This window comes from Schistocerca nitens, chromosome 4, assembly GCF_023898315.1.
Source record: "Schistocerca nitens isolate TAMUIC-IGC-003100 chromosome 4, iqSchNite1.1, whole genome shotgun sequence".
Lineage (NCBI taxonomy): Eukaryota > Metazoa > Arthropoda > Insecta > Orthoptera > Acrididae > Schistocerca > Schistocerca nitens.
The window spans coordinates 409,582,524-409,603,931 of record NC_064617.1 but is presented as its reverse complement, the minus strand read 5'-3'; the positions used below and the strand labels follow the sequence as shown (position 1 = coordinate 409,603,931).

Genomic DNA, 21,408 nt, shown 5'->3' with positions numbered 1-21,408 from the left:
TTGACTTGGAGTACTGTGATAGCGAAGGGAAGAGTATATCAAGTCATAAGAAACGTAATGATATTTCTGTTTCCAGAGCGATTGCCGACAGCAGGGTGTATTTCCAATACTTCGCTCACTGTCGAATGCCCTTCAATTGAGACTGTGATCGTAACATTTAATTGTAAGTATAATGATAAAAAATACATGTGACTGGTTTTCTAGAATGATTCCGTGTATGCATGGCATATGGTGGGAATGATTCACATTTCCCGTTAATGGCAGCAGCCGTCCAAATGCAGAAGCCTGTTGGAGTGTAGGAATGTATCTGAGTTCACTTTGCTATTGTCTAGACGTCTGAACAGCGAACTGAAACTTAGTAAGTGTTGGGCTGCTTTCGTGATCAAGTGGAATTTTCAGAAGATTGTGTACGGAGATGCGTTTGCGCTGGACCGTTATTGTCTCCCATGTACATTGTTCGGTTCACTGCATCTGCACATTTCGTGCCTTTATTAAGTTGAAAGAAGATCGATTGTGGTGTGTGAATCTAGCATGTGGAATACACGCTTACCTGTTCTCTAGACATGGGAAAGACCTTAGTTGGCGTGTAAATTATAGGGATGATTTGGAATCAGTTACATTACCGACATCGGTATTCAAGAGTGGAAATATCACTATCCTTTGTTTGTTTCTAGTTACTCAGTGGTTTACAGCATGCAGTACATGGATAAAGTTTGAGGTTTGTAAAGAAATTAATTTCCAGTCTATATCTTGGGAATTATGTTGCGGTAGCTATCGGTAGGATGCTGCCTAGTCCTTGATATCGAAAAGTACAGCGAAAATGATCTAATATTTTGGGGAAAATACGTGTGTTCTTGTAATCCCCGAGTCTGGAGATGAGTGTAGAAAAGCGAGCAAGCAAGGAAGCAGGTTCGGAGCAGAAACAGTAACTCGTCTGTGCCGAGGGGAAACGATCCCGAATTTGTAGAACAATTCTGAGAGCGACTTTGGTCCGCTGAGGGTGCGCTGGTCGCGCGTTTCGGGGGTGGATGACTTGTGATCATCGGCTGCCGCAAAATATCTGGTGCTGTGAAGAGAATATATGGTACTGCCCATCTTCACGGTATATGTGCGAATGATGTGAAAGGGATGATTTTGTTTGGCACAAGATACGAATTGTATCGACATGGTACGCAGTGATATATTGCTGGGTTGGATATTGGTTTCACGTTCTAATATTCAAGTTCCCGTCCCCAGTGGGAGAGCAGTGAACTGTGTAAGACTCTTTCCGTATTTTACGATATGTATGGTACTTTGCAAGGTTTAGATGTCAGTGTAATACGGTAATCAGTGTAAACTAGCTTATTGCCATTAAATGTCAAATAGTAGAAAGGAAGAAAAGGCTGATTGTGCTTCCCTAGGACTGAGGAGAATTGTGACATATAACTGGTGTGGGTGTAAGCATAGGATAATTTTTACGGGTGCTGTACCGATATAAGAGATAACTGCAGTGTTTGCGTAAAATGTATACATATTCTATTGCAAAGTTACTGTGGCTTACATCGTGTAAAATGTGTATATATTATATTTTAAAGTTACTATGCTTCATGTTTTGGCATGACTAGAGAGGATTATGTGTGTCCTATCATGAGGGATGTGTAGATTCAGCACAACGATAACTGGTAGAGATTTTTTACGTGGGAAATTATGGGTGCTATAGATACTCAGATTCGTTCCAGAAGCACAACCGTCAAGAGCAGAAATTAAGTGTACATCGATCGGTGTCAGACTTTTGCGGCAATCATAATAATATTTAATTGCAGTTAGACTGGTAAATATGTTCCTGGATTCCAATATTCATCTACATCTACATTTATACTCCGCAACCCACCCAACGGTGTGTGGCGGAGGGCACTTTACGTGCCACTGTCATTACCTCCATTTCCTGTTCCAGTCGCGTATGGTTCGCAGGAAGAACGACTAACTGAAAGCCTCCGTGCGCGCTCTAATCTCTCTAATTTTACATTCGTGATCTCCTCGGGAGGTATAAGTAGGGGGAAGCAATATATTCGATACCTCATCCAGAAACGCATCCTCTCGAAACCTGGCGAGCAAGCTACACCGCGATGCAGAGCGCCTCTCTTGCAGAGTCTGCCACTTGAGTTTATTAAACATCTCCGTAACGCTATCACGGTTACCAAATAACCCTGTGACGAAACGCGCCGCTCTTCTTTGGATCTTCTCTATCTCCTCCGTCAACCCTATCTGGTACGAATCCCACACTGATGAGCAATACTCAAGTATAGGTCGAACAAGTGTTTTGTAAGCCACCTCCTTTGTTGATGGACTACATTTTCTAAGCACTCTCCCAATGAATCTCAACCTGGTACCCGCCTTACCAACAATTAATTTTATATGATCATACCACTTCAAATCGTTCCGCACGCATACTCCCAGATATTTTACAGAAGTAACTGCTACCAGTGTTTGTTCCGCTATCATATAATCATACAATAAAGGATCCTTCTTTCTATGTATTCGCAACACATTACATTTGTCTATGTTAAGGGACAGTTGCCACTCCCTGCACCAAGTGCCTATCCGCTGCAGATCTTCCTGCATTTCGCTACAATTTTCTAATGCTGCAACTTCTCTGTATACTACAGCATCATCCGCGAAAAGCCGCATGGAACTTCCGACACTATCTACTAGGTCATTTATATATATTGTGAAAAGCAATGGTCCCATAACACTCCCCTGTGGCACGCCAGAGGTTACTTTAACGTCTGTAGACGTCTCTCCATTGATAACAACATGCGGTGTTCTGTTTGCTAAAAACTCTTCAATCCAGCAACACAGCTGGTCTGATATTCCGTAGGCTCTTACTTTGTTTATCAGGCGACAGTGCGGAACTGTATCGAACGCCTGCAGTAAGTCAAGGAAAATAGCATCTACCTGGGAGCCTGTATCTAATATTTTCTGGGTCTCATGAACAAATAAAGCGAGTTGGGTCTCACACGATCGCTGTTTCCGGAATCCATGTTGATTCCTACATAGTAGATTCTGGGTTTCCAAAAACGACATGATACTCGAGCAAAAAACATGTTCTAAAATTCTACAACAGATCGACGTCAGAGATATAGGTCTATAGTTTTGCGCATCTGCTCGACGACCCTTCTTGAAGACTGGAACTACCTGTGCTCTTTTACAATCATTTGGAACCCTCCGTTCCTCTAGAGACTTGCGGTACACGGCTGTTAGAAGGGGGGCAAGTTCATTCGCGTACTCTGTGTAGAATCGAATTGGTATCCCGTCAGGTCCAGTGGACTTTCCTCTGTTGAGTGATTCCAGTTGCTTTTCTATTCCTTTGACACTTATTTCCATGTCAGCCATTTTTTCGTTTGTGCGAGGATTTAGAGAAGGAACTGCAGTGCGGTCTTCCTCCGTGAAACAGCTTTGGAAAAAGGTGTTTAGTATTTCAGCTTTACGCGTGTCATCCTCTGTTTCAATGCCATCATCATCCCGGAGTGTCTGGATATGCTGTTTCGAGCCACTTACTGATTTAACGTAAGACCAGAACTTCCTAGGATTTTCTGTCAAGAATTTTATTTTCGAATTCACTGAACGCTTCATGCATAGCCCTCCTTACGCTAACTTTGACATCGTTTAGCTTCTGTTTGTCTGAGAGGTTTTGGCTGCGTTTAAACTTGGAGTGAAGCTCTCTTTGCTTTTGCAGTAGTTTCCTAACTTTGTTGTTGTACCACGGTGGGTTTTTCCCGTCCCTCACAGTTTTACTCGGCACGTACCTGTCTAAAACGCATTTTACGATTGCCTTGAACTTTTTCCATAAACACTCAACATTGTCAGTGTCGGAACAGAAATTTTCGTTTTGATCTGTTAGGTAGTCTGAAATCTGCCTTCTATTACTCTTGCTAAACAGATAAACCTTCCTCCCTTTTTTTATATTCCTATTAACTTCCATATTCATGGATGCTGCAACGGCCTTATGATCACTGATTCCCTGTTCTGCACATACAGAGTCGAAAAGTTCGGGTCTGTTTGTTATCAGTAGGTCCAAGATGTTATCTCCACGAGTCGGTTCTCTGTTTAATTGCTCGAGGTAATTTTCGGATAGTGCACTCAGTATAATGTCACTCGATGCTCTGTCCCTACCACCAGTCCTAAACATCTGAGTGTCCCAGTCTATATCTGGTAAATTGAAATCTCCACCTAAGACTATAACATGCTGAGAAAATTTATGTGAAATGTATTCCAAATTTTCTCTCAGTTGTTCTGCCACTAATGCTGCTGAGTCGGGAGGTCGGTAAAAGCGGCCAATTATTAACCTAGCTCGGTTGTTGAGTGTAACCTCCACCCATAATAATTCACAGGAACTATCCACTTCTACTTCACTACAGGATAAACTACTACTAACAGCGACGAACACTCCACCACCTGCTGCATGCAATCTATCCTTTCTAAACACCGTCTGTACCTTTGTAAATATTTCGGCAGAATTTATCTCTGGCTTCAGCCAGCTTTCTGTACCTATAACGATTTCAGCTTCGGTGCTTTCTATCAGCGCTTGAAGTTCCGGTACTTTACCAACGCAGCTTCGACAGTTGACAATTACAATACCGATTGCTGCTTGGTCCCCGCATGTCCTGACTTTGCCCCTCACCCGTTGAGGTTGTTGCCCTTTCTGTACTTGCCCAAGGCCATCTAACCTAAAAAACCGCCCAGCCCACGCCACACAACCCCTGCTACCCGTGTAGCCGCTTGTTGCGTGTAGTGGACTCCTGACCTATCCAGCAGAACCCGAAACCCCACCACCCTATGGCGCAAGTCGAGGAATCTGCAGCCCACATGGTCGCAGAACCGTCTCAGCCTCTGATTCAGACCCTCCACTCGGCTCTGTACCAAAGGTCCGCAGTCATTCCTGTCGACGATGCTGCAGATGGTGAGCTCTGCTTTCATCCCGCTAGCGAGACTGGCAGTCTTCACCAAATCAGATAGCCGCCGGAAGCCAGAGAGGATTTCCTCCGATCCATAGCGACACACATCATTGATGCCGACATGAGCGACCACCTGCAGATGGGTGCACCCTGTACCCTTCATGGCATCCGGAAGGACCCTTTCCACATCTGGAATGACTCCCCCCAGTATGCACATGGAGTGCACATTGGTTTTCTTCCCCTCTATTGCTGCCATTTCCCTAAGGGGCCCCATTACGCGCCTGACGTTGGAGCTCCCAACTACCAGTAAGCCCACCCTCTGCGACCGCCCAGATCTTGCAGACTGAGGGGCAACCTCTGGAACAGGACAAGCAGCCATGTCAGGCCGAAGATCAGTATCAGCCTGAGACAGAGCCTGAAACCGGTTCGTCAGACAAACTGGAGAGGCCTTCCGTTCAGCCCTTCAGAATGTCTTTCGCCCCCTGCCACACCTTGAGACGACCTCCAACTCTACCACAGGTGAGGGATCAGCCTCAATGCGGGCAGTATCCCGGGCAACCACAGTCGTAGTCCGATCGGGGGATGCGTGGGACGAGCTGGCCGTCCCCGACAAACCCCCATCCGGACCCCCACAGTGATGCCCATTGGCAACAGCCTCAAGCTGTGTGACCGAAGCCAACACTGCCTGAAGCTGGGAGCGAAGAGATGCCAACTCAGCCTGCATCCGAACACAGCAGTTGCAGTCCCTGTCCATGCTAAAAACTGTTGTGCAAAGAACGTCTGAACTAATCTACAGAGAGCGCAAACAAATCGACAAAATTTAAACGGTTATTAAAATACAAGATTGCCTAGTAAATGCAGTAATGCTGCTACTTGCGCACTGCTGACACACTGCTCGGCGGCGGAAGGAGACTACGCGATTTTACACTATTCAGGTACTAAAACGCGATGCCAAAACTCTCAAATACTATAATACGCCCGAAATTTATGAATTAAACAATGCAAGTACCAAAAACACGCAAAGAAATTAAGAATTAAACTATGCTAGGAGTATACGACTTGCTGCTGCAGCTGCTTATCCAACGGCGGCAGGGAGCACACTGACTGTGACCAACCGACACTGGCCGTTCAAAACAAAAACAGAAGACAAACGACTACGCGAATTTACACTATTCAGGTACTAAAACGCGATGCTACAACTCTCAAATACTATAATACGCCCGAAATTTATGAATTAAACAATGCAAGTACCAAAAACACGCAAAGAAATTAAGAATTAAACTATGTAACAAATGAGTGAGCTAGGAGTATACGACTTGCTGCTGCAGCTGCTTATCCAACGGCGGCAGGGAGCACACTCATTCTTGTGAGTCTAGTATGTATTTGATTATCTGTAGACAACTTGGCGGGTTTAACTGTGAGTGCAATTTAGCGATCTGTGCAAAATAATTTTACCTCTGAAAGTCCCGTCTGGAGAAAGAAAGAGAAGGTGGATTGTGCTTTGATACCGGCGGCATCAGTAATTCGGCGGGTAAATTCGATAAGAGTCAATCATAATGCTCGATTCATTTACATCCTTTGTCCTGGGATATAGGAGCCTCTACATAGCAGAGAGAACGTTTGTGTGTGTTGGAAGCAGGAAGGGTAACACGTGATGGAGGGTGTAGCTCGTTAGGACCGCGAGGAAGGCTGCATTGGACGTTATTCTGCGCTATTTTCGTTAACAGATTCTGTTAGGTTTAGAATTTCCGTGTTTACAAGCTGAGACATCAAGAAAGCGAGCGTTAACTATTTCTGGGACAATATACATATTCCGTGACGTCGACTCGGTTCTTATTTTCTCATAGTCATCTGGTATCAGTATAAGGTTTAGAACATTTTTAGATGCGCTTGCAATGATTGCCCCCGTCTGTGCTTAGACAGTGATCTGTTTCCAAACAAGGAGAATGCTCTTATGATTAAGGGTGTTTTCGCAAGGGTGTACGCCTGCGCAGGCCACCTTGGAGCGATTGCCCTTTGAAAATAGGTCTTCGCTCCGGTACTATCACATCATCAAAGGCGCCTAGGTGATCACATGATTGGAGAGGAACTTCTCAGGTGTGTCAAGCATGGTGGGTGTGGTTTGACAGCTGATGACCGCGTCACTTTTTGGGGAGTGCCCGGCCACGGCCGGTGTGAGGTCGGGATCGGGGGGCAGCAGCGTCCACGTGTTCCTCTTGAATTGTGGGCAGATTTCTATTGCACGATCTGTGTCGTCAGTATGAGTGCACAGGCTTGGCGCTGTGACATCAATAGCGCGTGTTGGACATATCCCGTTAGAATGGCGATTGAGAGAAAGCGGTCGAACAGATGACATCAGGGACGACAGTGCCCTCTGGTGCTGGTACTGTGTACTAGCTCAGTTGGGCTCTGGGCCTCATGGCAGACACACCGGATGGTGGTAGTGGGTCAAATTGTTTAAATAAAGACTGGTGCCTCATTTCAACAGTTGACGATTAGCAAGCATGTTTGTAGAGTCTTTTAGTGGTTCGCATGTCTGTAGGCTGTGTGATGTGACCCCAGACATGTCAGAATATGTATTTTGTATCAGTGTAATAAATACACTCGATCGCTAAATAAATTGATCCACAATAAATAAAGCGCACTCTTTCCTCTCTCCACCATCCCAGTGCAGGCTGAGTCCTTTTCTCACCTACCCCTAGGAAGAGGTGGAGGATGGGTGACTTAGGTTAGTGGAGGTAGGCCAACTGAGCTATCTTCACACCATTTTCTTAGCTTAGCAGAGATAGCTGTGGTGTGATGCATTATCCTGTTGGAATTCAAACTTGGCGTGAGTTCCTAGGAAGAGGTGGAGGTTGGGTGACTGAGGTTAGTACAAGTGAACTACCTTCCTGCGATTTTCTTAGGTTGGTAGCGAAACCCCAAGTGACGTTTGTTTACCGCCAAAATTCAAACTTGGCGCCAGTTCATAGGAGGAAGTGGCGGTCGGGTCACTTAGGTAAGTGGAGGTACGCCAAGTGAGCTATCTTCGCACGATTTTCTCAGCTTAGTAGAGATAACTGTGGTGTGATGCATTATCCTGTCGTAATTTGAACTTCCCGCCATTTTTCTGGGGGAGGTGGCAGTCGGGTGACTGAGGTTAGTTAGTACAAGTGTGCTTTCTTTCACGCAATTTTCTTAGGTTGGTAGTGAAACCCCAAGTGACCTTTGTTTACCACAAAAATTCAAACTTGGCACCAGTTCATAGGAGTAAGTGGTGGTCAGCTGACTTAGGTTAGTGGGAGTAGCTTAGTAGAGATAACCAAGGTGTGATGCATTATCCTGCTGGAATTTGAACTTCCTGCCATTTTTCTGGGGGGGGGGGTGGCACTTTTCCACCAAAATTCAAACTTCCCACAAAATTAGCCATCTGGAATGACGTCATGGCAGCCATATTGGATGATGTCATGTGCTGTTGCCAAGTCTACACGCCGCCATCTTGGATGACGTCTTCGCTGCCATCTTGAATACCTCTGGCAACAATGCAGAGTGTCCTCGTGTCCCCCTTGCCCCAATATTGGAATGTGCATGGGATGGCGCATTGACTTAACACTTCTCTATGACAGTTCGGTCTCAGATCTTATTTGACTAATGCAACTGTGCTGTGAGTTTACTGTGCTGTTTTGCTCCCTATGATTCTAGTCGACTGGCACCCTTAAGAAGTAAGTGACTGTTTACTTGTTCACTACTTGACATGATTTCTTCAGAATTCTACAGACTCAATTATTTTGTCTTTTGCCCCACTAGAGCTCCTCACATAATAGTCTATACTTAAAGGTTTATATCTCTATACTCTTTGTGTGTAGGTGTAACTAAAAAGTTTCCATGAATAATAGCGCAAAGAGAGTTCTGGGAGACATTTGATATAAAACTGATTCGCTAGTTATTAAATTGTTCAATTAAACCACACCCCTTCCTCCTCTTTCTAACCTACTGTTCTTCTAAGTGGTTTATGCCCTCCTGAGAGTTGATTTTTGACCTTTTGGGGATGATCAGACATTCTGAGAAACCCCCAATATCTCCCTCATCGCCTCCTCACACCCAGCCCCCTGGGAAAGGGGACACTTGTTCGCTTCTGAGCCCCTTGTCCCCTCCTGGAAAATTCCCCAGCCTTCCTCTCCACCCCCCCCCCTCCCTTCCCCCAGAAAAAAAAATTGTCAGGAAATTCGCCCAGTCTGTGCAGAGCTGTTGTTGCAGAAGGTGCAAGCTTACTCTGTCCAGCAATTAGGTGTCCTAATTAGGTAATTACAAAGCTGCAAATTGGACCTGTTGTCCTGTTGAAAAATTTTCGTGTCTTCGTTCATCTGGACGAATAGGGATCGACTGAGTTAGTGCACGATGCCACAACCAGATAATGTCCCACGCTTCAACCCCTTGCACCCTCCCTCCCCACCCCTCCCAATGAAAACTGGAGCGAAAAACACTCACTCTGTGCTGGAGAAGATTGATCTCACAACACGAAATTTAAATCAATGTTAATACACTCCTGGAAATTGAAATAAGAACACCGTGAATTCATTGTCCCAGGAAGGGGAAACTTTATTGACACATTCCTGGGGTCAGATACATCACATGATCACACTGACAGAACCACAGGCACATAGACACAGGCAACAGAGCATGCACAATGTCGGCACTAGTACAGTGTATATCCACCTTTCGCAGCAATGCAGGCTGCTATTCTCCCATGGAGACGATCGTAGAGATGCTGGATGTAGTCCTGTGGAACGGCTTGCCATGCCATTTCCACCTGCCGCCTCAGTTGGACCAGCGTTCGTGCTGGACGTGCAGACCGCGTGAGACGACGCTTCATCCAGTCCCAAACATGCTCAATGGGGGACAGATCCGGAGATCTTGCTGGCCAGGGTAGTTGACTTACACCTTCTAGAGCACGTTGGGTGGCACGGGATACATGCGGACGTGCATTGTCCTGTTGGAACAGCAAGTTCCCTTGCCGGTCTAGGAATGGTAGAACGATGGGTTCGATGACGGTTTGGATGTACCGTGCACTATTCAGTGTCCCCTCGACGATCACCAGTGGTGTACGGCCAGTGTAGGAGATCGCTCCCCACACCATGATGCCGGGTGTTGGCCCTGTGTGCCTCGGTCGTATGCAGTCCTGATTGTGGCGCTCACCTGCACGGCGCCAAACACGCATACGACCATCATTGGCACCAAGGCAGAAGCGACTCTCATCGCTGAAGACGACACGTCTCCATTCGTCCCTCCATTCACGCCTGTCGCGACACCACTGGAGGCGGGCTACACGATGTTGGGGCGTGAGCGGAAGACGGCCTAACGGTGTGCGGGACCGTAGCCCAGCTTCATGGAGACGGTTGCGAATGGTCCTCGCCGATACCCCAGGAGCAACAGTGTCCCTAATTTGCTGGGAAGTGGCGGTGCGGTCCCCTACGGCACTGCGTAGGATCCTACGGTCTTGGCGTGCATCCGTGCGTCGCTGCGGTCCGGTCCCAGGTCGACGGGCACGTGCACCTTCCGCCGACCACTGGCGACAACATCGATGTACTGTGGAGACCTCACGCCCCACGTGTTGAGCAATTCGGCGGTACGTCCACCCAGCCTCCCGCATGCCCACTATACGCCCTCGCTCAAAGTCCGTCAACTGCACATACGGTTCACGTCCACGCTGTCGCGGCATGCTACCAGTGTTAAAGACTGCGATGGAGCTCCGTATGCCACGGCAAACTGGCTGACACTGACGGCGGCGGTGCACAAATGCTGCGCAGCTAGCGCCATTCGACGGCCAACACCGCGGTTCCTGGTGTGTCCGCTGTGCCGTGCGTGTGATCATTGCTTGTACAGCCCTCTCGCAGTGTCCGGAGCAAGTATGGTGGGTCTGACACACCGGTGTCAATGTGTTCTTTTTTCCATTTCCAGGAGTGTAGTATATTGATCCTTAATTTATATTTAATAAGTGTTTGGGCGACAGGACTCCCCCACTTGGGTAGAGTTACGTCTGTACAACCCTTACCCCAACTTCCCAAATGAAATAGCTGTAAGCACTGAGGAATGGAATGAAATGCAGTATATTAGCCGCCATTTTTGGGTCGCTCTCATGTGTCTCTGTCACCGCCATTGAGGTCAAAAACCGCCCAGTGTATTAATTTCAACTAAATACCTCAGACCACACACTGGATTTCGGCCCCCTATGATCTCATACCCCCAACAAATCATTTGATGACAGCTTTCCTTTGATATCTGATACCTGGGGAATTCCCACCAAACCGGCACTGTTTGCACTCGATTAGTTACTTTCTTTTTGTGTGTGAACCAATGGCTCTAGATATGCAGATAGAGATTTTCATCCCTCCTCATAATAACGTGTTCCTGTTGGTTAATGCTGGGGACAAAGGGAGATCTCGCACAATTGCGATATAAAAAATGTTGGGAAATAGTTCATTTGCACTACCCTATCAAACTGATTGTTTAACTTTACAGGAGTCAAGTAGATCATTTAAAACACTCACCGTCCACTTACGATGATCCTTCTTAATTAAAAAAATATTTTCACCATTTGAGAATCACACGCAAACACTATGCAAATCAAGTAATTCAATTCCCGCCACAAATAGATCGTAGCGCTCAATATATCCAACTTTTTTTATGTACAAACATTTGACAACACAAGCGCCCTTCTCCACCACAGTGATTCACTGAACATACCTGGCGAAGAAAACGATCCAATCGCACACACTCGCGATTGTCAATCGCGCGCCGTCAGCCGTCTGCAGGGCCGCATCACGCGCCATACACCGCTGGGCTCACAGATGAACTGCACTATGGAGAAATAGCTGTGCCTCATGCAATGATGGTATCACCAGTGAAGCACCAATCCTCCTGTATTCGCATCCTGCGATACCAGACACTTTCGGGCTGGAGAAACTATCGCTGTGGCTGCCCAGCTGTCAAGCGATCAGTTTACATGAGGGGGAATAATCGTCCAGCGTTAACATTCACCATATTGAATCTTCTCACACGAAACGTAGATTTCTTCCTTTTCTATGAGTTACTTTCAAGGACAGAAGAAATCTGAGCACACGGGCGTCTTCACATTACTTAAGTACTATCACTTGTTGAGAAAATCCAGTAAAACAGTATGGTAGAGGCTATATTTACTCTCAGTATTTTCTCATCCAGTAAAAAATCTGTTCTTATCAGCTTAATGACTGCTAGACCCTACATTGCAGGAGTAGAATATGAATGTCATTTTCGGCTTTCGGCTCATGACAGAGTGCTGAGGCTATGCTCTACTACCAGGTTAATGCTATAAATAACTTTATATATTCAGTGACATAGCTGGTTTTATTACAACAGCCACCTCTCCTTGTGTAGGTGGAAAAAAGAAATTTCGTTAAAAGATCTCTCACAGTGCAAAAACGCCTGACTATCATGCCAACTCACAAATTGTATCCTTGATACTCTCACCTTCATTTCCTCTTCCGGTGGCACGTCGTTGATATTAGTCGATTGACTAATCAGTTAAATTGACCATGAGAGCGCGTTTGCATGTTGAGTAATTTTATTCCTACAGTCGGATTACACTCGCCAGATAACTCAAATGAGAATCCCTAGAGGAAAGGTGATGTCCCTTTCGAGGAACACGGTTGAGAATAGACATTTGAAGTTAACTGCAGAAGGATCCTACTGCAGGCATCATACATTTCATGTAAGGACCATGAAGATAAGGTATGAGAAAGTAACGCTCATATGAAAGCATACATAAAGTCTTTTTTTTTCTCGCTCTGTTTGCGAGTGGAATAGGAAAGGAAATGACTAGTAGTGCTACAGGGTACACTCTGCCATGCACCTAACTACGGTCTGCAAAGTATGCATACAGATATAGTTGTAAATTTACTCTAGCAATACGTCAGCCCATCCATTTATAAGCACATAAAATTCACAGAAAACTGTTGTCTGTTATTTATCGAGAAAACAAAATACAGAACTTGTGCTGCTGATTGTCTCTCGGTTATAACCTTCGTATTAGCCTCTAATTTTCTCAATAAAGTCACTTCGCGAGAAGTATGAGAGAGGTTGAAATATATCTGTCCACAATAATTAGAAGAAACAGTATAGAGCCCACCCTTCAATTTAGCTTTCGTCAGAGTCTCCCTTACCTGCCGTATTCTCACGAATCCTCCAGTCTTTGATATTTAGCATTTGAATCCACCTGGTTTCGACAAGTAAGAGATATTTCCCGCCAAGCTAGAGGCGCCTGATAATCCTCTCGAAAGACCATAACGTTCTGACACCACTGTTCCATTAGTTAGAAGACAGTGTAGTCCTCCACCAGTCACTAATCAAGTAGGGAGCTATCAAACGAGAAAAATTGCACACTAATGTATAGGAGGAAATTCACGACCATGCACAGTATTCGTGGACAGCACAAATAACTTCAGAAACATCACTCATACAATTCATTAATATCGAATTACTGTCTATAAATATCTCCCTGTACATGTGCTACTATCCTTTATAGTATTCTTATGATTATATTGTAGAAATACGACAGTGTCAGAGTCTTTGTTGACAGCACAGTCTCTCTGTCTCTGTCTCTCTCTCTGAGTTATTTCTGTAGCATCCAAAGGAGTAAAACTACGAACTATAAAATCTTCACTAACCCCACCTGGTAGAGAACTCAATAAGCTTTTACTACCTCACTCTCCTCAGATGTATCGAAAACAAATAAAATCTGCGTGTTGACATCAACCACATGTGGTGATCTCATTAAATACACTTGCACTGGTCTACTGGAGCAGGCAGCCGGTGATTGAAATCACTAGCACAGACCTGTGCAAAATTTTGTCGCCTCTAATGTAGAAAGACCATACCCACAGACTATCACTCAACAGATGGTGCTTATGTTGTTGTTTTATAAGCAGTTTGATACATTGTTTTTTGCTGCAACACATCGAAACAGTGTATGACTACAGCTATGTACACAGCCACAAGTGTTGTTTTTCTACCGTGACTTTGACCTCTGCATCAGGTGCTAAGGCAACATTAAGGCGTTTCGGTCCATTGGCTCTAACAGAAAGCTCGACATCGTATGATGTAAGGTAAGGTGCTCCCGCAACACACAGAATGGTAGAACTACAGACAGAGGCGGTGTTTCATTATGACAAATAATGTGGAAGATGTCGCAGAATATGTAAACTGGAAGATTTTCTGGCATTATCGAGCATTTACAAACAGCTGTCCCAAGATGATGATTTCTACATTTAATATTATCTTCCACAGTGGTGGGGCAGCACATGTCTCAATTTTCCTGCCAATTTCTTTTCTGAGGGGAGAGGGACAAGAGGAAGGCTGGGGGATTTCCCAGGGGGGGGGGGGGGGCAAGTGGCTCAGAACTTAACAAGTGCCCCTTTTCCCATGGCCGACCGGAGTGGCCGTGCGCTTCTATGCGCTACAGTCTGGAACTGAGAGACCGCTACGGTCGCAGGTTCGAATCCTGCCTTGGGCATGGATGTGTGTGATGTCCTTAGGTTAGTTAGGTTTAATTAGTTCTAAGTTCTAGGCGACTGATGGCCTCATAAGTTAAGTCGCATAGTGCTCAGAGCCATTTTTTCCCCATAATACTTGGAGAAGTGGATATAGAGTAGGAAGAGGGAGAGAGAAAGGGGTGGGGGGTTTCTCAGAAGCTGATTATCCCCAGGGTGTCATAAAGCAACCTCGAGTGGTCATAAGCCACTTAGCAGAAAACAGGTCATGGGTAGGGGGGAGGGGTGGAGGGGTGGTGGTGTAATTGATCAGTTTCATTAATGAGCACATTAATTTGATATCAAAAGTGCCCCTAGAACTTTCTTTGACCAACTACTCCCATGTTCAGTCATGATTACCACTGTGAGTCTATTCTCTTTGTTATTCATATTTAGAATCCCAGAACGCCTCTTCAAACATCGTTAAGTTCCCACGTTTTTGTTTTTGGATTGTAGTTTAGTATTCTACACCCTCCTTATTCAACCCCCTGAGGCCTTTTTCGGGTCGATTCTGAGCGACGGTGTAAGTGAAATGTTTCCCTCAGTCACTTATAAGAAAATCGCGCGATTTCGAAGTTGGTTGTCGCGGTTATGATCTCCATCGCAGAGACGTTAAAAGAAGGGATGAAATGTGGGTAAGAGAAGCTGTGACGACCTTCTCCTCGTGTGATCGTGCACTGTGGTGTTGGATAGAATTGTGGCGAAATTTGGTGTGAATGTGACATCATTAACCCACCTTATAGATCACTTGAACTTCTGAGCTATGGCCTTTTTTTCGCACATGTCGACAACTTGCTGTTTGATGCGTCCCCGAGCCCGAGGATGACATAGCAGAGCGCCATGATTTTGCACTATTACAGAGGACGGTTGTAGGAACATTTGACCTAAATTTCAAACTTATTTGTCCCTATGGGAGGCAATTAAGGTTGAAGGAACCTTTGAGCTAAATTTCAAACTTATGTGTCCCTATGGGAGGCAATTATGGGGTTTCGAATAGTATCTCTTCTCGCATGTAGACCGCAGTTTGATGGAGTGGTATTAGAAATGGTGTTGCATGTTTCTAGACTTGCCAGTATAATACTCCAATTCCCTTCCCCTCCAACTCCCTTTCATTAATTCGATTAGCGAGAAGTAATTCGTGCCTGTTTGACTGATTGTTTGAGGGGGGATTATGGGAATAAACTGAGAGATCATCTGTCACGTAATTCAAAAGTTACTTGCGTAAGATGGTCCACTAAAAGCGGGCGGATCCAATCAGAGAGGTCAAACTACAAAACAAGGAATCTAAAAACACACACAGAAAAAGGAGTAAAGGGTAGCCCAAGTCCTAAAACTGGAAAAACAGAGGGATAAAAAAGCAGTCTTTGCAAGGGAGTGGTTATGGGTTCCAGAACCAGAAAACATGAAGAGAGCTCCCAACCGCAACCACCCTGCCCTGCTTCAGGATTGAAGCAAAATCTTATAATTGAAAATAAAATCCACTTTCACGTAGGAAACTGAGTACCAGATCAACCATCTGTGAATCGTCTTCTAATATTAAAGACAAAGAAGGAAGGCTGTATTCAGGAAATGATAATTAAATGGACACCCTAGCTGCAAACAGTCGTTGATGTACTTCATTGGGGACATATTGAAAATGTGTGCCCCGACCGGGACTCGAACCCGGGATCTCCTGCTTACATGGCAGACGCTCTATCCATCTGAGCCACCGCGGGCACAGACGATAGTGCGTCTGCAGGGACTTATCCCGCGGTGGCTCAGATGGATAGAGCGTCTGCCATGTAAGCAGGAGATCCCGGGTTCGAGTCCCGGTCGGGGCACACATTTTCAACATGTTCCCAATGAAGTGTATCAACGCCTGCTTGCAGCTAGGGTGTGTACTTAATTATCATTTCATTTCTAGCAAAGCTGCATGGTCATCCACGGTAACTGTTCTTTCGGGAACAGATACTACCGTCATATATAGTTAAAAATATTGGTTCCCGGCCTTTGACCTTCTTGTGCGAACGCACACGCTATGCCCGAACTCGTACGGGGCTTGGTAGATTAATCTGCCACGAGTAATGAGTATGATGGGCAAACATCTATTAGGCGCACTACGAATGTAGTGATGTGGACATGTTGGGAATGTGGATCTCACGGGGAGCGTGCAAGGGATAAGTCCCTGCAGACGCACTATACTCTGTGCCCGCGGTGGCTCAGATGGATAGAGCGTCTGCCATGTAAGCAGGAGATCCCGGGTTCGAGTCCCGGTCGGGGCACACATTTTCAATATGTCCCCAATGAAGTACATCAACGCCTGTTTGCAGCTAGGGTGTCCATTTAATTATCATTTCATTTCTAGCAAAGCTGCATGGTCATCCACGGTAACTTCTTTCGGGAACAGATACTACCGTCATATAAAGGCTGTATTCATTACGAAGGGCCAAAATTAGAAGACATTCCACCGATATATGGCATACCAACGGTCTGTCTCCACAGCCACATTGTGGGGACGGCTCGTCATTCAAGAGAAAACAATGAATGAGCCTAGTATGACCGATGCGTAGATGGCATAAGACAGTGCATTCCTCCCGAGAGGAGTAGAAGGAAGAACGCCGAACTGCAATAGTCTCCTTCATTGTGTGGAGTCTATTACTGAGAGCAGTAGCACACCACATGTCATTCCACTTTTGGGCAAAGAGAGATCTGATATATATCCGCATATCTGCACCTGGAGTCATGAAAGGGCATGAGGGTGGAGGGGGGGGGGGAGGCGTAAGTACCTGCCTCTCTAGCCAAACGGTCAGCCAGTTCATCCCCAGGGATGTTCACGTGACTTGGGACCCAGAGAAAGAATACGGAGCAGTCAGCACGGCCAAGGGCAGAGTGGTCATGGATTTCACAGACCAAAGGGTGACGAGAGTATCGTCGGTCTATAGCCTGAAAGTTAGTTATTAAATTGGTACATATTAAAACACTTTGGAGGCAGGCTTGAGAAACAAAATGGTGGGAACTATTAATGGCTAGCAGCTATGCTGTGAACTCACTACATCTTGGGATAGAGAGTTTTTTGACGAATTGAAGGAAATACATACGAGGGCTATCCACAAAGTACATTACGTTTTCGTTTGTGTCCGTTAGGGGCGAGGCTAGCGCGGCCATCTTGGTGTCATGGCATTCCACCGCTCAGTCGGCATCCTGCCGTGCTAGTGAGAGGTTCGTGCTGTACTCCGTTGAGTTACTGTGACAGTTTGAAATGTCAGCGTTAATTGAAAATGCCGTGAAGTGTGAAGTGCATGCTGTAATAAGGTTTATGACTGCAAAAAGCTGTACACCGATAGAAATCTATCGGCAGCTTTGTGAAGTGTATGGGGACAACATAATCACTGAAGGTGGAGTGCGTCAATGGGTCATAAAATTTAAAAATGGCCGAACTAACGTTCACAACGAAGAGCGAAGTGGAAGACCCAGCATAGTGACTGCCGAACTTGTCGAAAAAGTCGATGCCGCGGTCCGTGAAAACCGTAATTTCACAATAACGGAACTCTATATGAGTTTTCCACAAATATCAGGAAGTTTGTTGCACGAAATAATTACCGAAAAGCTTGGTTACCACAAGTTTTGTGCAAGATGGATACCAAAAATCTTGACAGAGATTCACAAAAATCAGCGGATGGCTGCAGCGTTAACGTTTTTTGACGCTTACGAGAAAGATGGCGACTCATTACTCGATCGCATCGTTACTGGTGACGAAACATGGGTTAAGCATGTGAACTGCGAGACAAAATTGCAGTCAATGCAGTGGGGGCACACAAATTCCCCCCAAAAACCCAAGAAATGCATGCAGACAATGACGGCAAGGAAGGTGATGGCGACTGTCTTTTGGGACAGAAAAGGTGTGATTTTTGTGGATTTCCTGGAAATAGGCACTACAATAAACTCTCAAAGGTATTGCCAAACTCTGCACAACCTCAGAAGAGCAATACAAAAGAAGCGCAGGGGAAAGTTGGGCTCAAAGATCTTGCTGAGTCACGACAACGCCCGGGCCCACACGGCAAATGCCACTCGTGAAGTTCTCGAATCTTTTAAGTGGGAGTTGTTTCCTTATCCGCCGTACAGTCCCGACCTGGCACCGAGCGACTTCCACTTATTCCCAGCAATGAAGAAGTGGTTGGCTATGCAGCGTTTTGATGACGACGCACAGCTTCAAGAAGAGGTAACCACGAGGTTGAAGGCGCAGGCGGCCGAATTTTACGACGAAGGAATTTCCAAGCTCGTCCATCGCTACGATAAGTGCTTAATTTAAATGGCAACTATGTACAAAAGTAGTATTTAAGTGTGGCTTTCATCTGTATATAATAAAAAAAATTTTCAATACTTTATTTATTTTTAATTCCAAAACGTAATGTACTTTGTGGATAGCCCTCGTACTTCTAAGCGGGCATTATAGCCGATAGTTTCTTTTTAATTATCTTAATGCACAATCCAATCCATTTCCTGTACTGTTTTAAATACAGTCCTTTCCCAACAGCCACAGACTTCCTGCGTCTACTATGCCTTTTGGTTTTGTTAAGCTGCTGCGCGTTTTCCATAGCTTTTACTGTTAAGGCGGTAGCTGCCTCAAACCGGCTAGGGAAGCCACCACTGAAAGCTCTGCCAAGGTTTCAATTAAGGATGGAAGGATTCCACCTAGTATGCTTGGCAGTGGTAGGACTCCAGGCGTTTTAAACAGTTTTCCTTTTGAGGCTCTTTTAACTTAATCCAGCGATAACTTCTTATTATTATTATCCTTCCATGGGCGATGAGTGGCATTTATCGCTCGACTGAAATCTAGTGTCATACCCAATTTTAGTTATGTACGCTGTGGTATCTACTAAAAGTGCGGCAATATGCTGACTAATACTGATATCCCTACTTTAACGTATTTCCTTGCCCTTGCTGGCCATCTGTCTGACGTTTTCAGAGATCTTTATTTGCTTCATATGCAATATCATGACGTCTGCAGTGCTTGTCTAAAAAAATTTATTCTCTTGTCACTATGGGTGAGTTGTGTCTCAAGTTTGGTTCCAGGTCCACAATAGGTATATGTACATATATGAAGTTCTATTTATTGTGAATACTACTATCTCCGCCGATGTGCTTCCTATCAAGCATGTTATGTTGCTGTGCTGTTTGAGATTTACACGCCCTAATGTATAGCATATCAGCAGCATACATCCAACTGTTTTGCAGTGACAGGAATCTGAGACATTTAGCAAAAGCCTTTTATCCCTGTCACCTTATGACATGTTCTACAAAGTACACGTCTGGTCCACTGCTTCGCTGTAATACTTCTCTATAAAAGATATTGGCAGTTTCACTACCACCCTATCCTTTAAGATGTAAGTTCTAGGGTTTGTTCATTGCACCTTGGACTATGTAAATATCTCCTTTGAACAACGTGGGAGGCACGATTTCCCAAACACTGTTTTGTGTTTTGAAATATGTACAAAGTCACCTAGATTAAATTTCTACTTTTATAGATGCGACATTTTAATATGGCTTGAAACGGTACTTACAGGTTCATTATCACATACATCAATTAGTCTTATCTTTATTGTTCTTTAAACAGAGCGTTTATACATGTCATTGTTTTGTGGGAGGATATCAGTCCATTTATAGGAGCCACGAAGGTTAAAATGCATCTATATTTGCACTTTCATTGTCCAAATGCTCCACAATACATAACTTCATCTGGGAGAATGTCGAGTAGTGATGTTTTCCATGCTATCCCAATACTGCCTTGAAATATCTATTACAGAATTCACCACCGCAATCTGTTTGTAGATTGTGAGGGATGTGGTTTCGTCCTGTCTGCAGCAATTGTTCAAACAACTGAGTAGCTGCTTCCCACATTCTTGTTTTCACAGGCAGAGCCCATGCAAATTTCGAGTGCATATCAGTAACCATTCAAATCTTTTTGAAACCTTTCTCCTCCCATGAATGCCATCCTTCAATTTGTTAATGTATTGGAGGAATCTATCGTTAATTATCTTATTATGAATGCCACTGCCAAGAATGTCTGATTATGCATGTTTAATGTTTTTGTATTTCGAACTATTGGTGTATTTTCCTTCTACTCAGTTAGCTTTCTTGTATATTTCCATCATACTTAATATCTGAACATAACTCTCAATACCTTTTGGTAAATAGTTATCTAGTTTTCTAGTTTTTAAGAATATTAGACTCAGTTCTTTTGAATTCTCTATCACTGATCAGTATTGCATTCTTGGTTAAAATTTTTGGCTGAGTATCAAGCATATATGGTTTTTCCTTGATTACTCTGTTAGTTGTATCTGTTTGATTGTAGTTGTAATATTTAATGAAATCACCAACAGCATCTTCTTTCTTCTCTTTTTTAGCCTTTGAGAGTCGTTTGAGAGATTCTGTAGCAGGCCTGAATGAGTGTCTGAATGACTGGACTCTTTTCAAATGGTCTAACTTCAGCAATCGAATTTTCCCTCAGATAGCCTTACATGCTTCGACGACTTTATGTTTTGTTGATGCGTTGTTATATACTAAGTATACTTTGGAACAGTATACAGCTTACATACACTGCAGTTTGTCTTCTTTTCAATTACATCAAGCTGTGCACTTAACTTGTCTTCTTTTCAGTTACTTCAACCATTGCAGTTAACCCACTGATTAACCTCAGAATGGTTTGAGAATAAGTATTTAACTCAGTTCCTTGATACTCTTATAAAGTGCTTCATGTCTAATAATATAACGTTTAATACTATCATTGAATGTCTCTATTTTCAAATCAATGTACAGATGGATGTTTTGCCTTCCTCTCTCAGACATTGTGGGTGAACGCTCTCGTGTCCATACCATAAAGTATAATGTTGAATTTACCCTGTTGTTTTGTTACATATCGATATGTACCATCATTTTGAAAAAAAATCCTGAAA

General features: G+C 44.5%; 2 non-coding genes across 2 annotated transcripts; one reads left to right on the top strand and one right to left on the bottom strand.

Annotated features, from left to right (window-relative positions):
• Positions 1–16,117: 16,117 nt before the first annotated feature.
• Trnat-ugu (transfer RNA threonine (anticodon UGU)) lies at positions 16,118–16,192 on the bottom strand. The gene has a single exon. It is a non-coding gene; the product is annotated as a tRNA-Thr (tRNA).
• Positions 16,193–16,662: 470 nt separating this feature from the next.
• Positions 16,663–16,737, top strand: Trnat-ugu (transfer RNA threonine (anticodon UGU)). Its single transcript has one exon. It is a non-coding gene; the product is annotated as a tRNA-Thr (tRNA).
• The last annotated feature ends 4,671 nt before the right edge of the window (positions 16,738–21,408 follow it).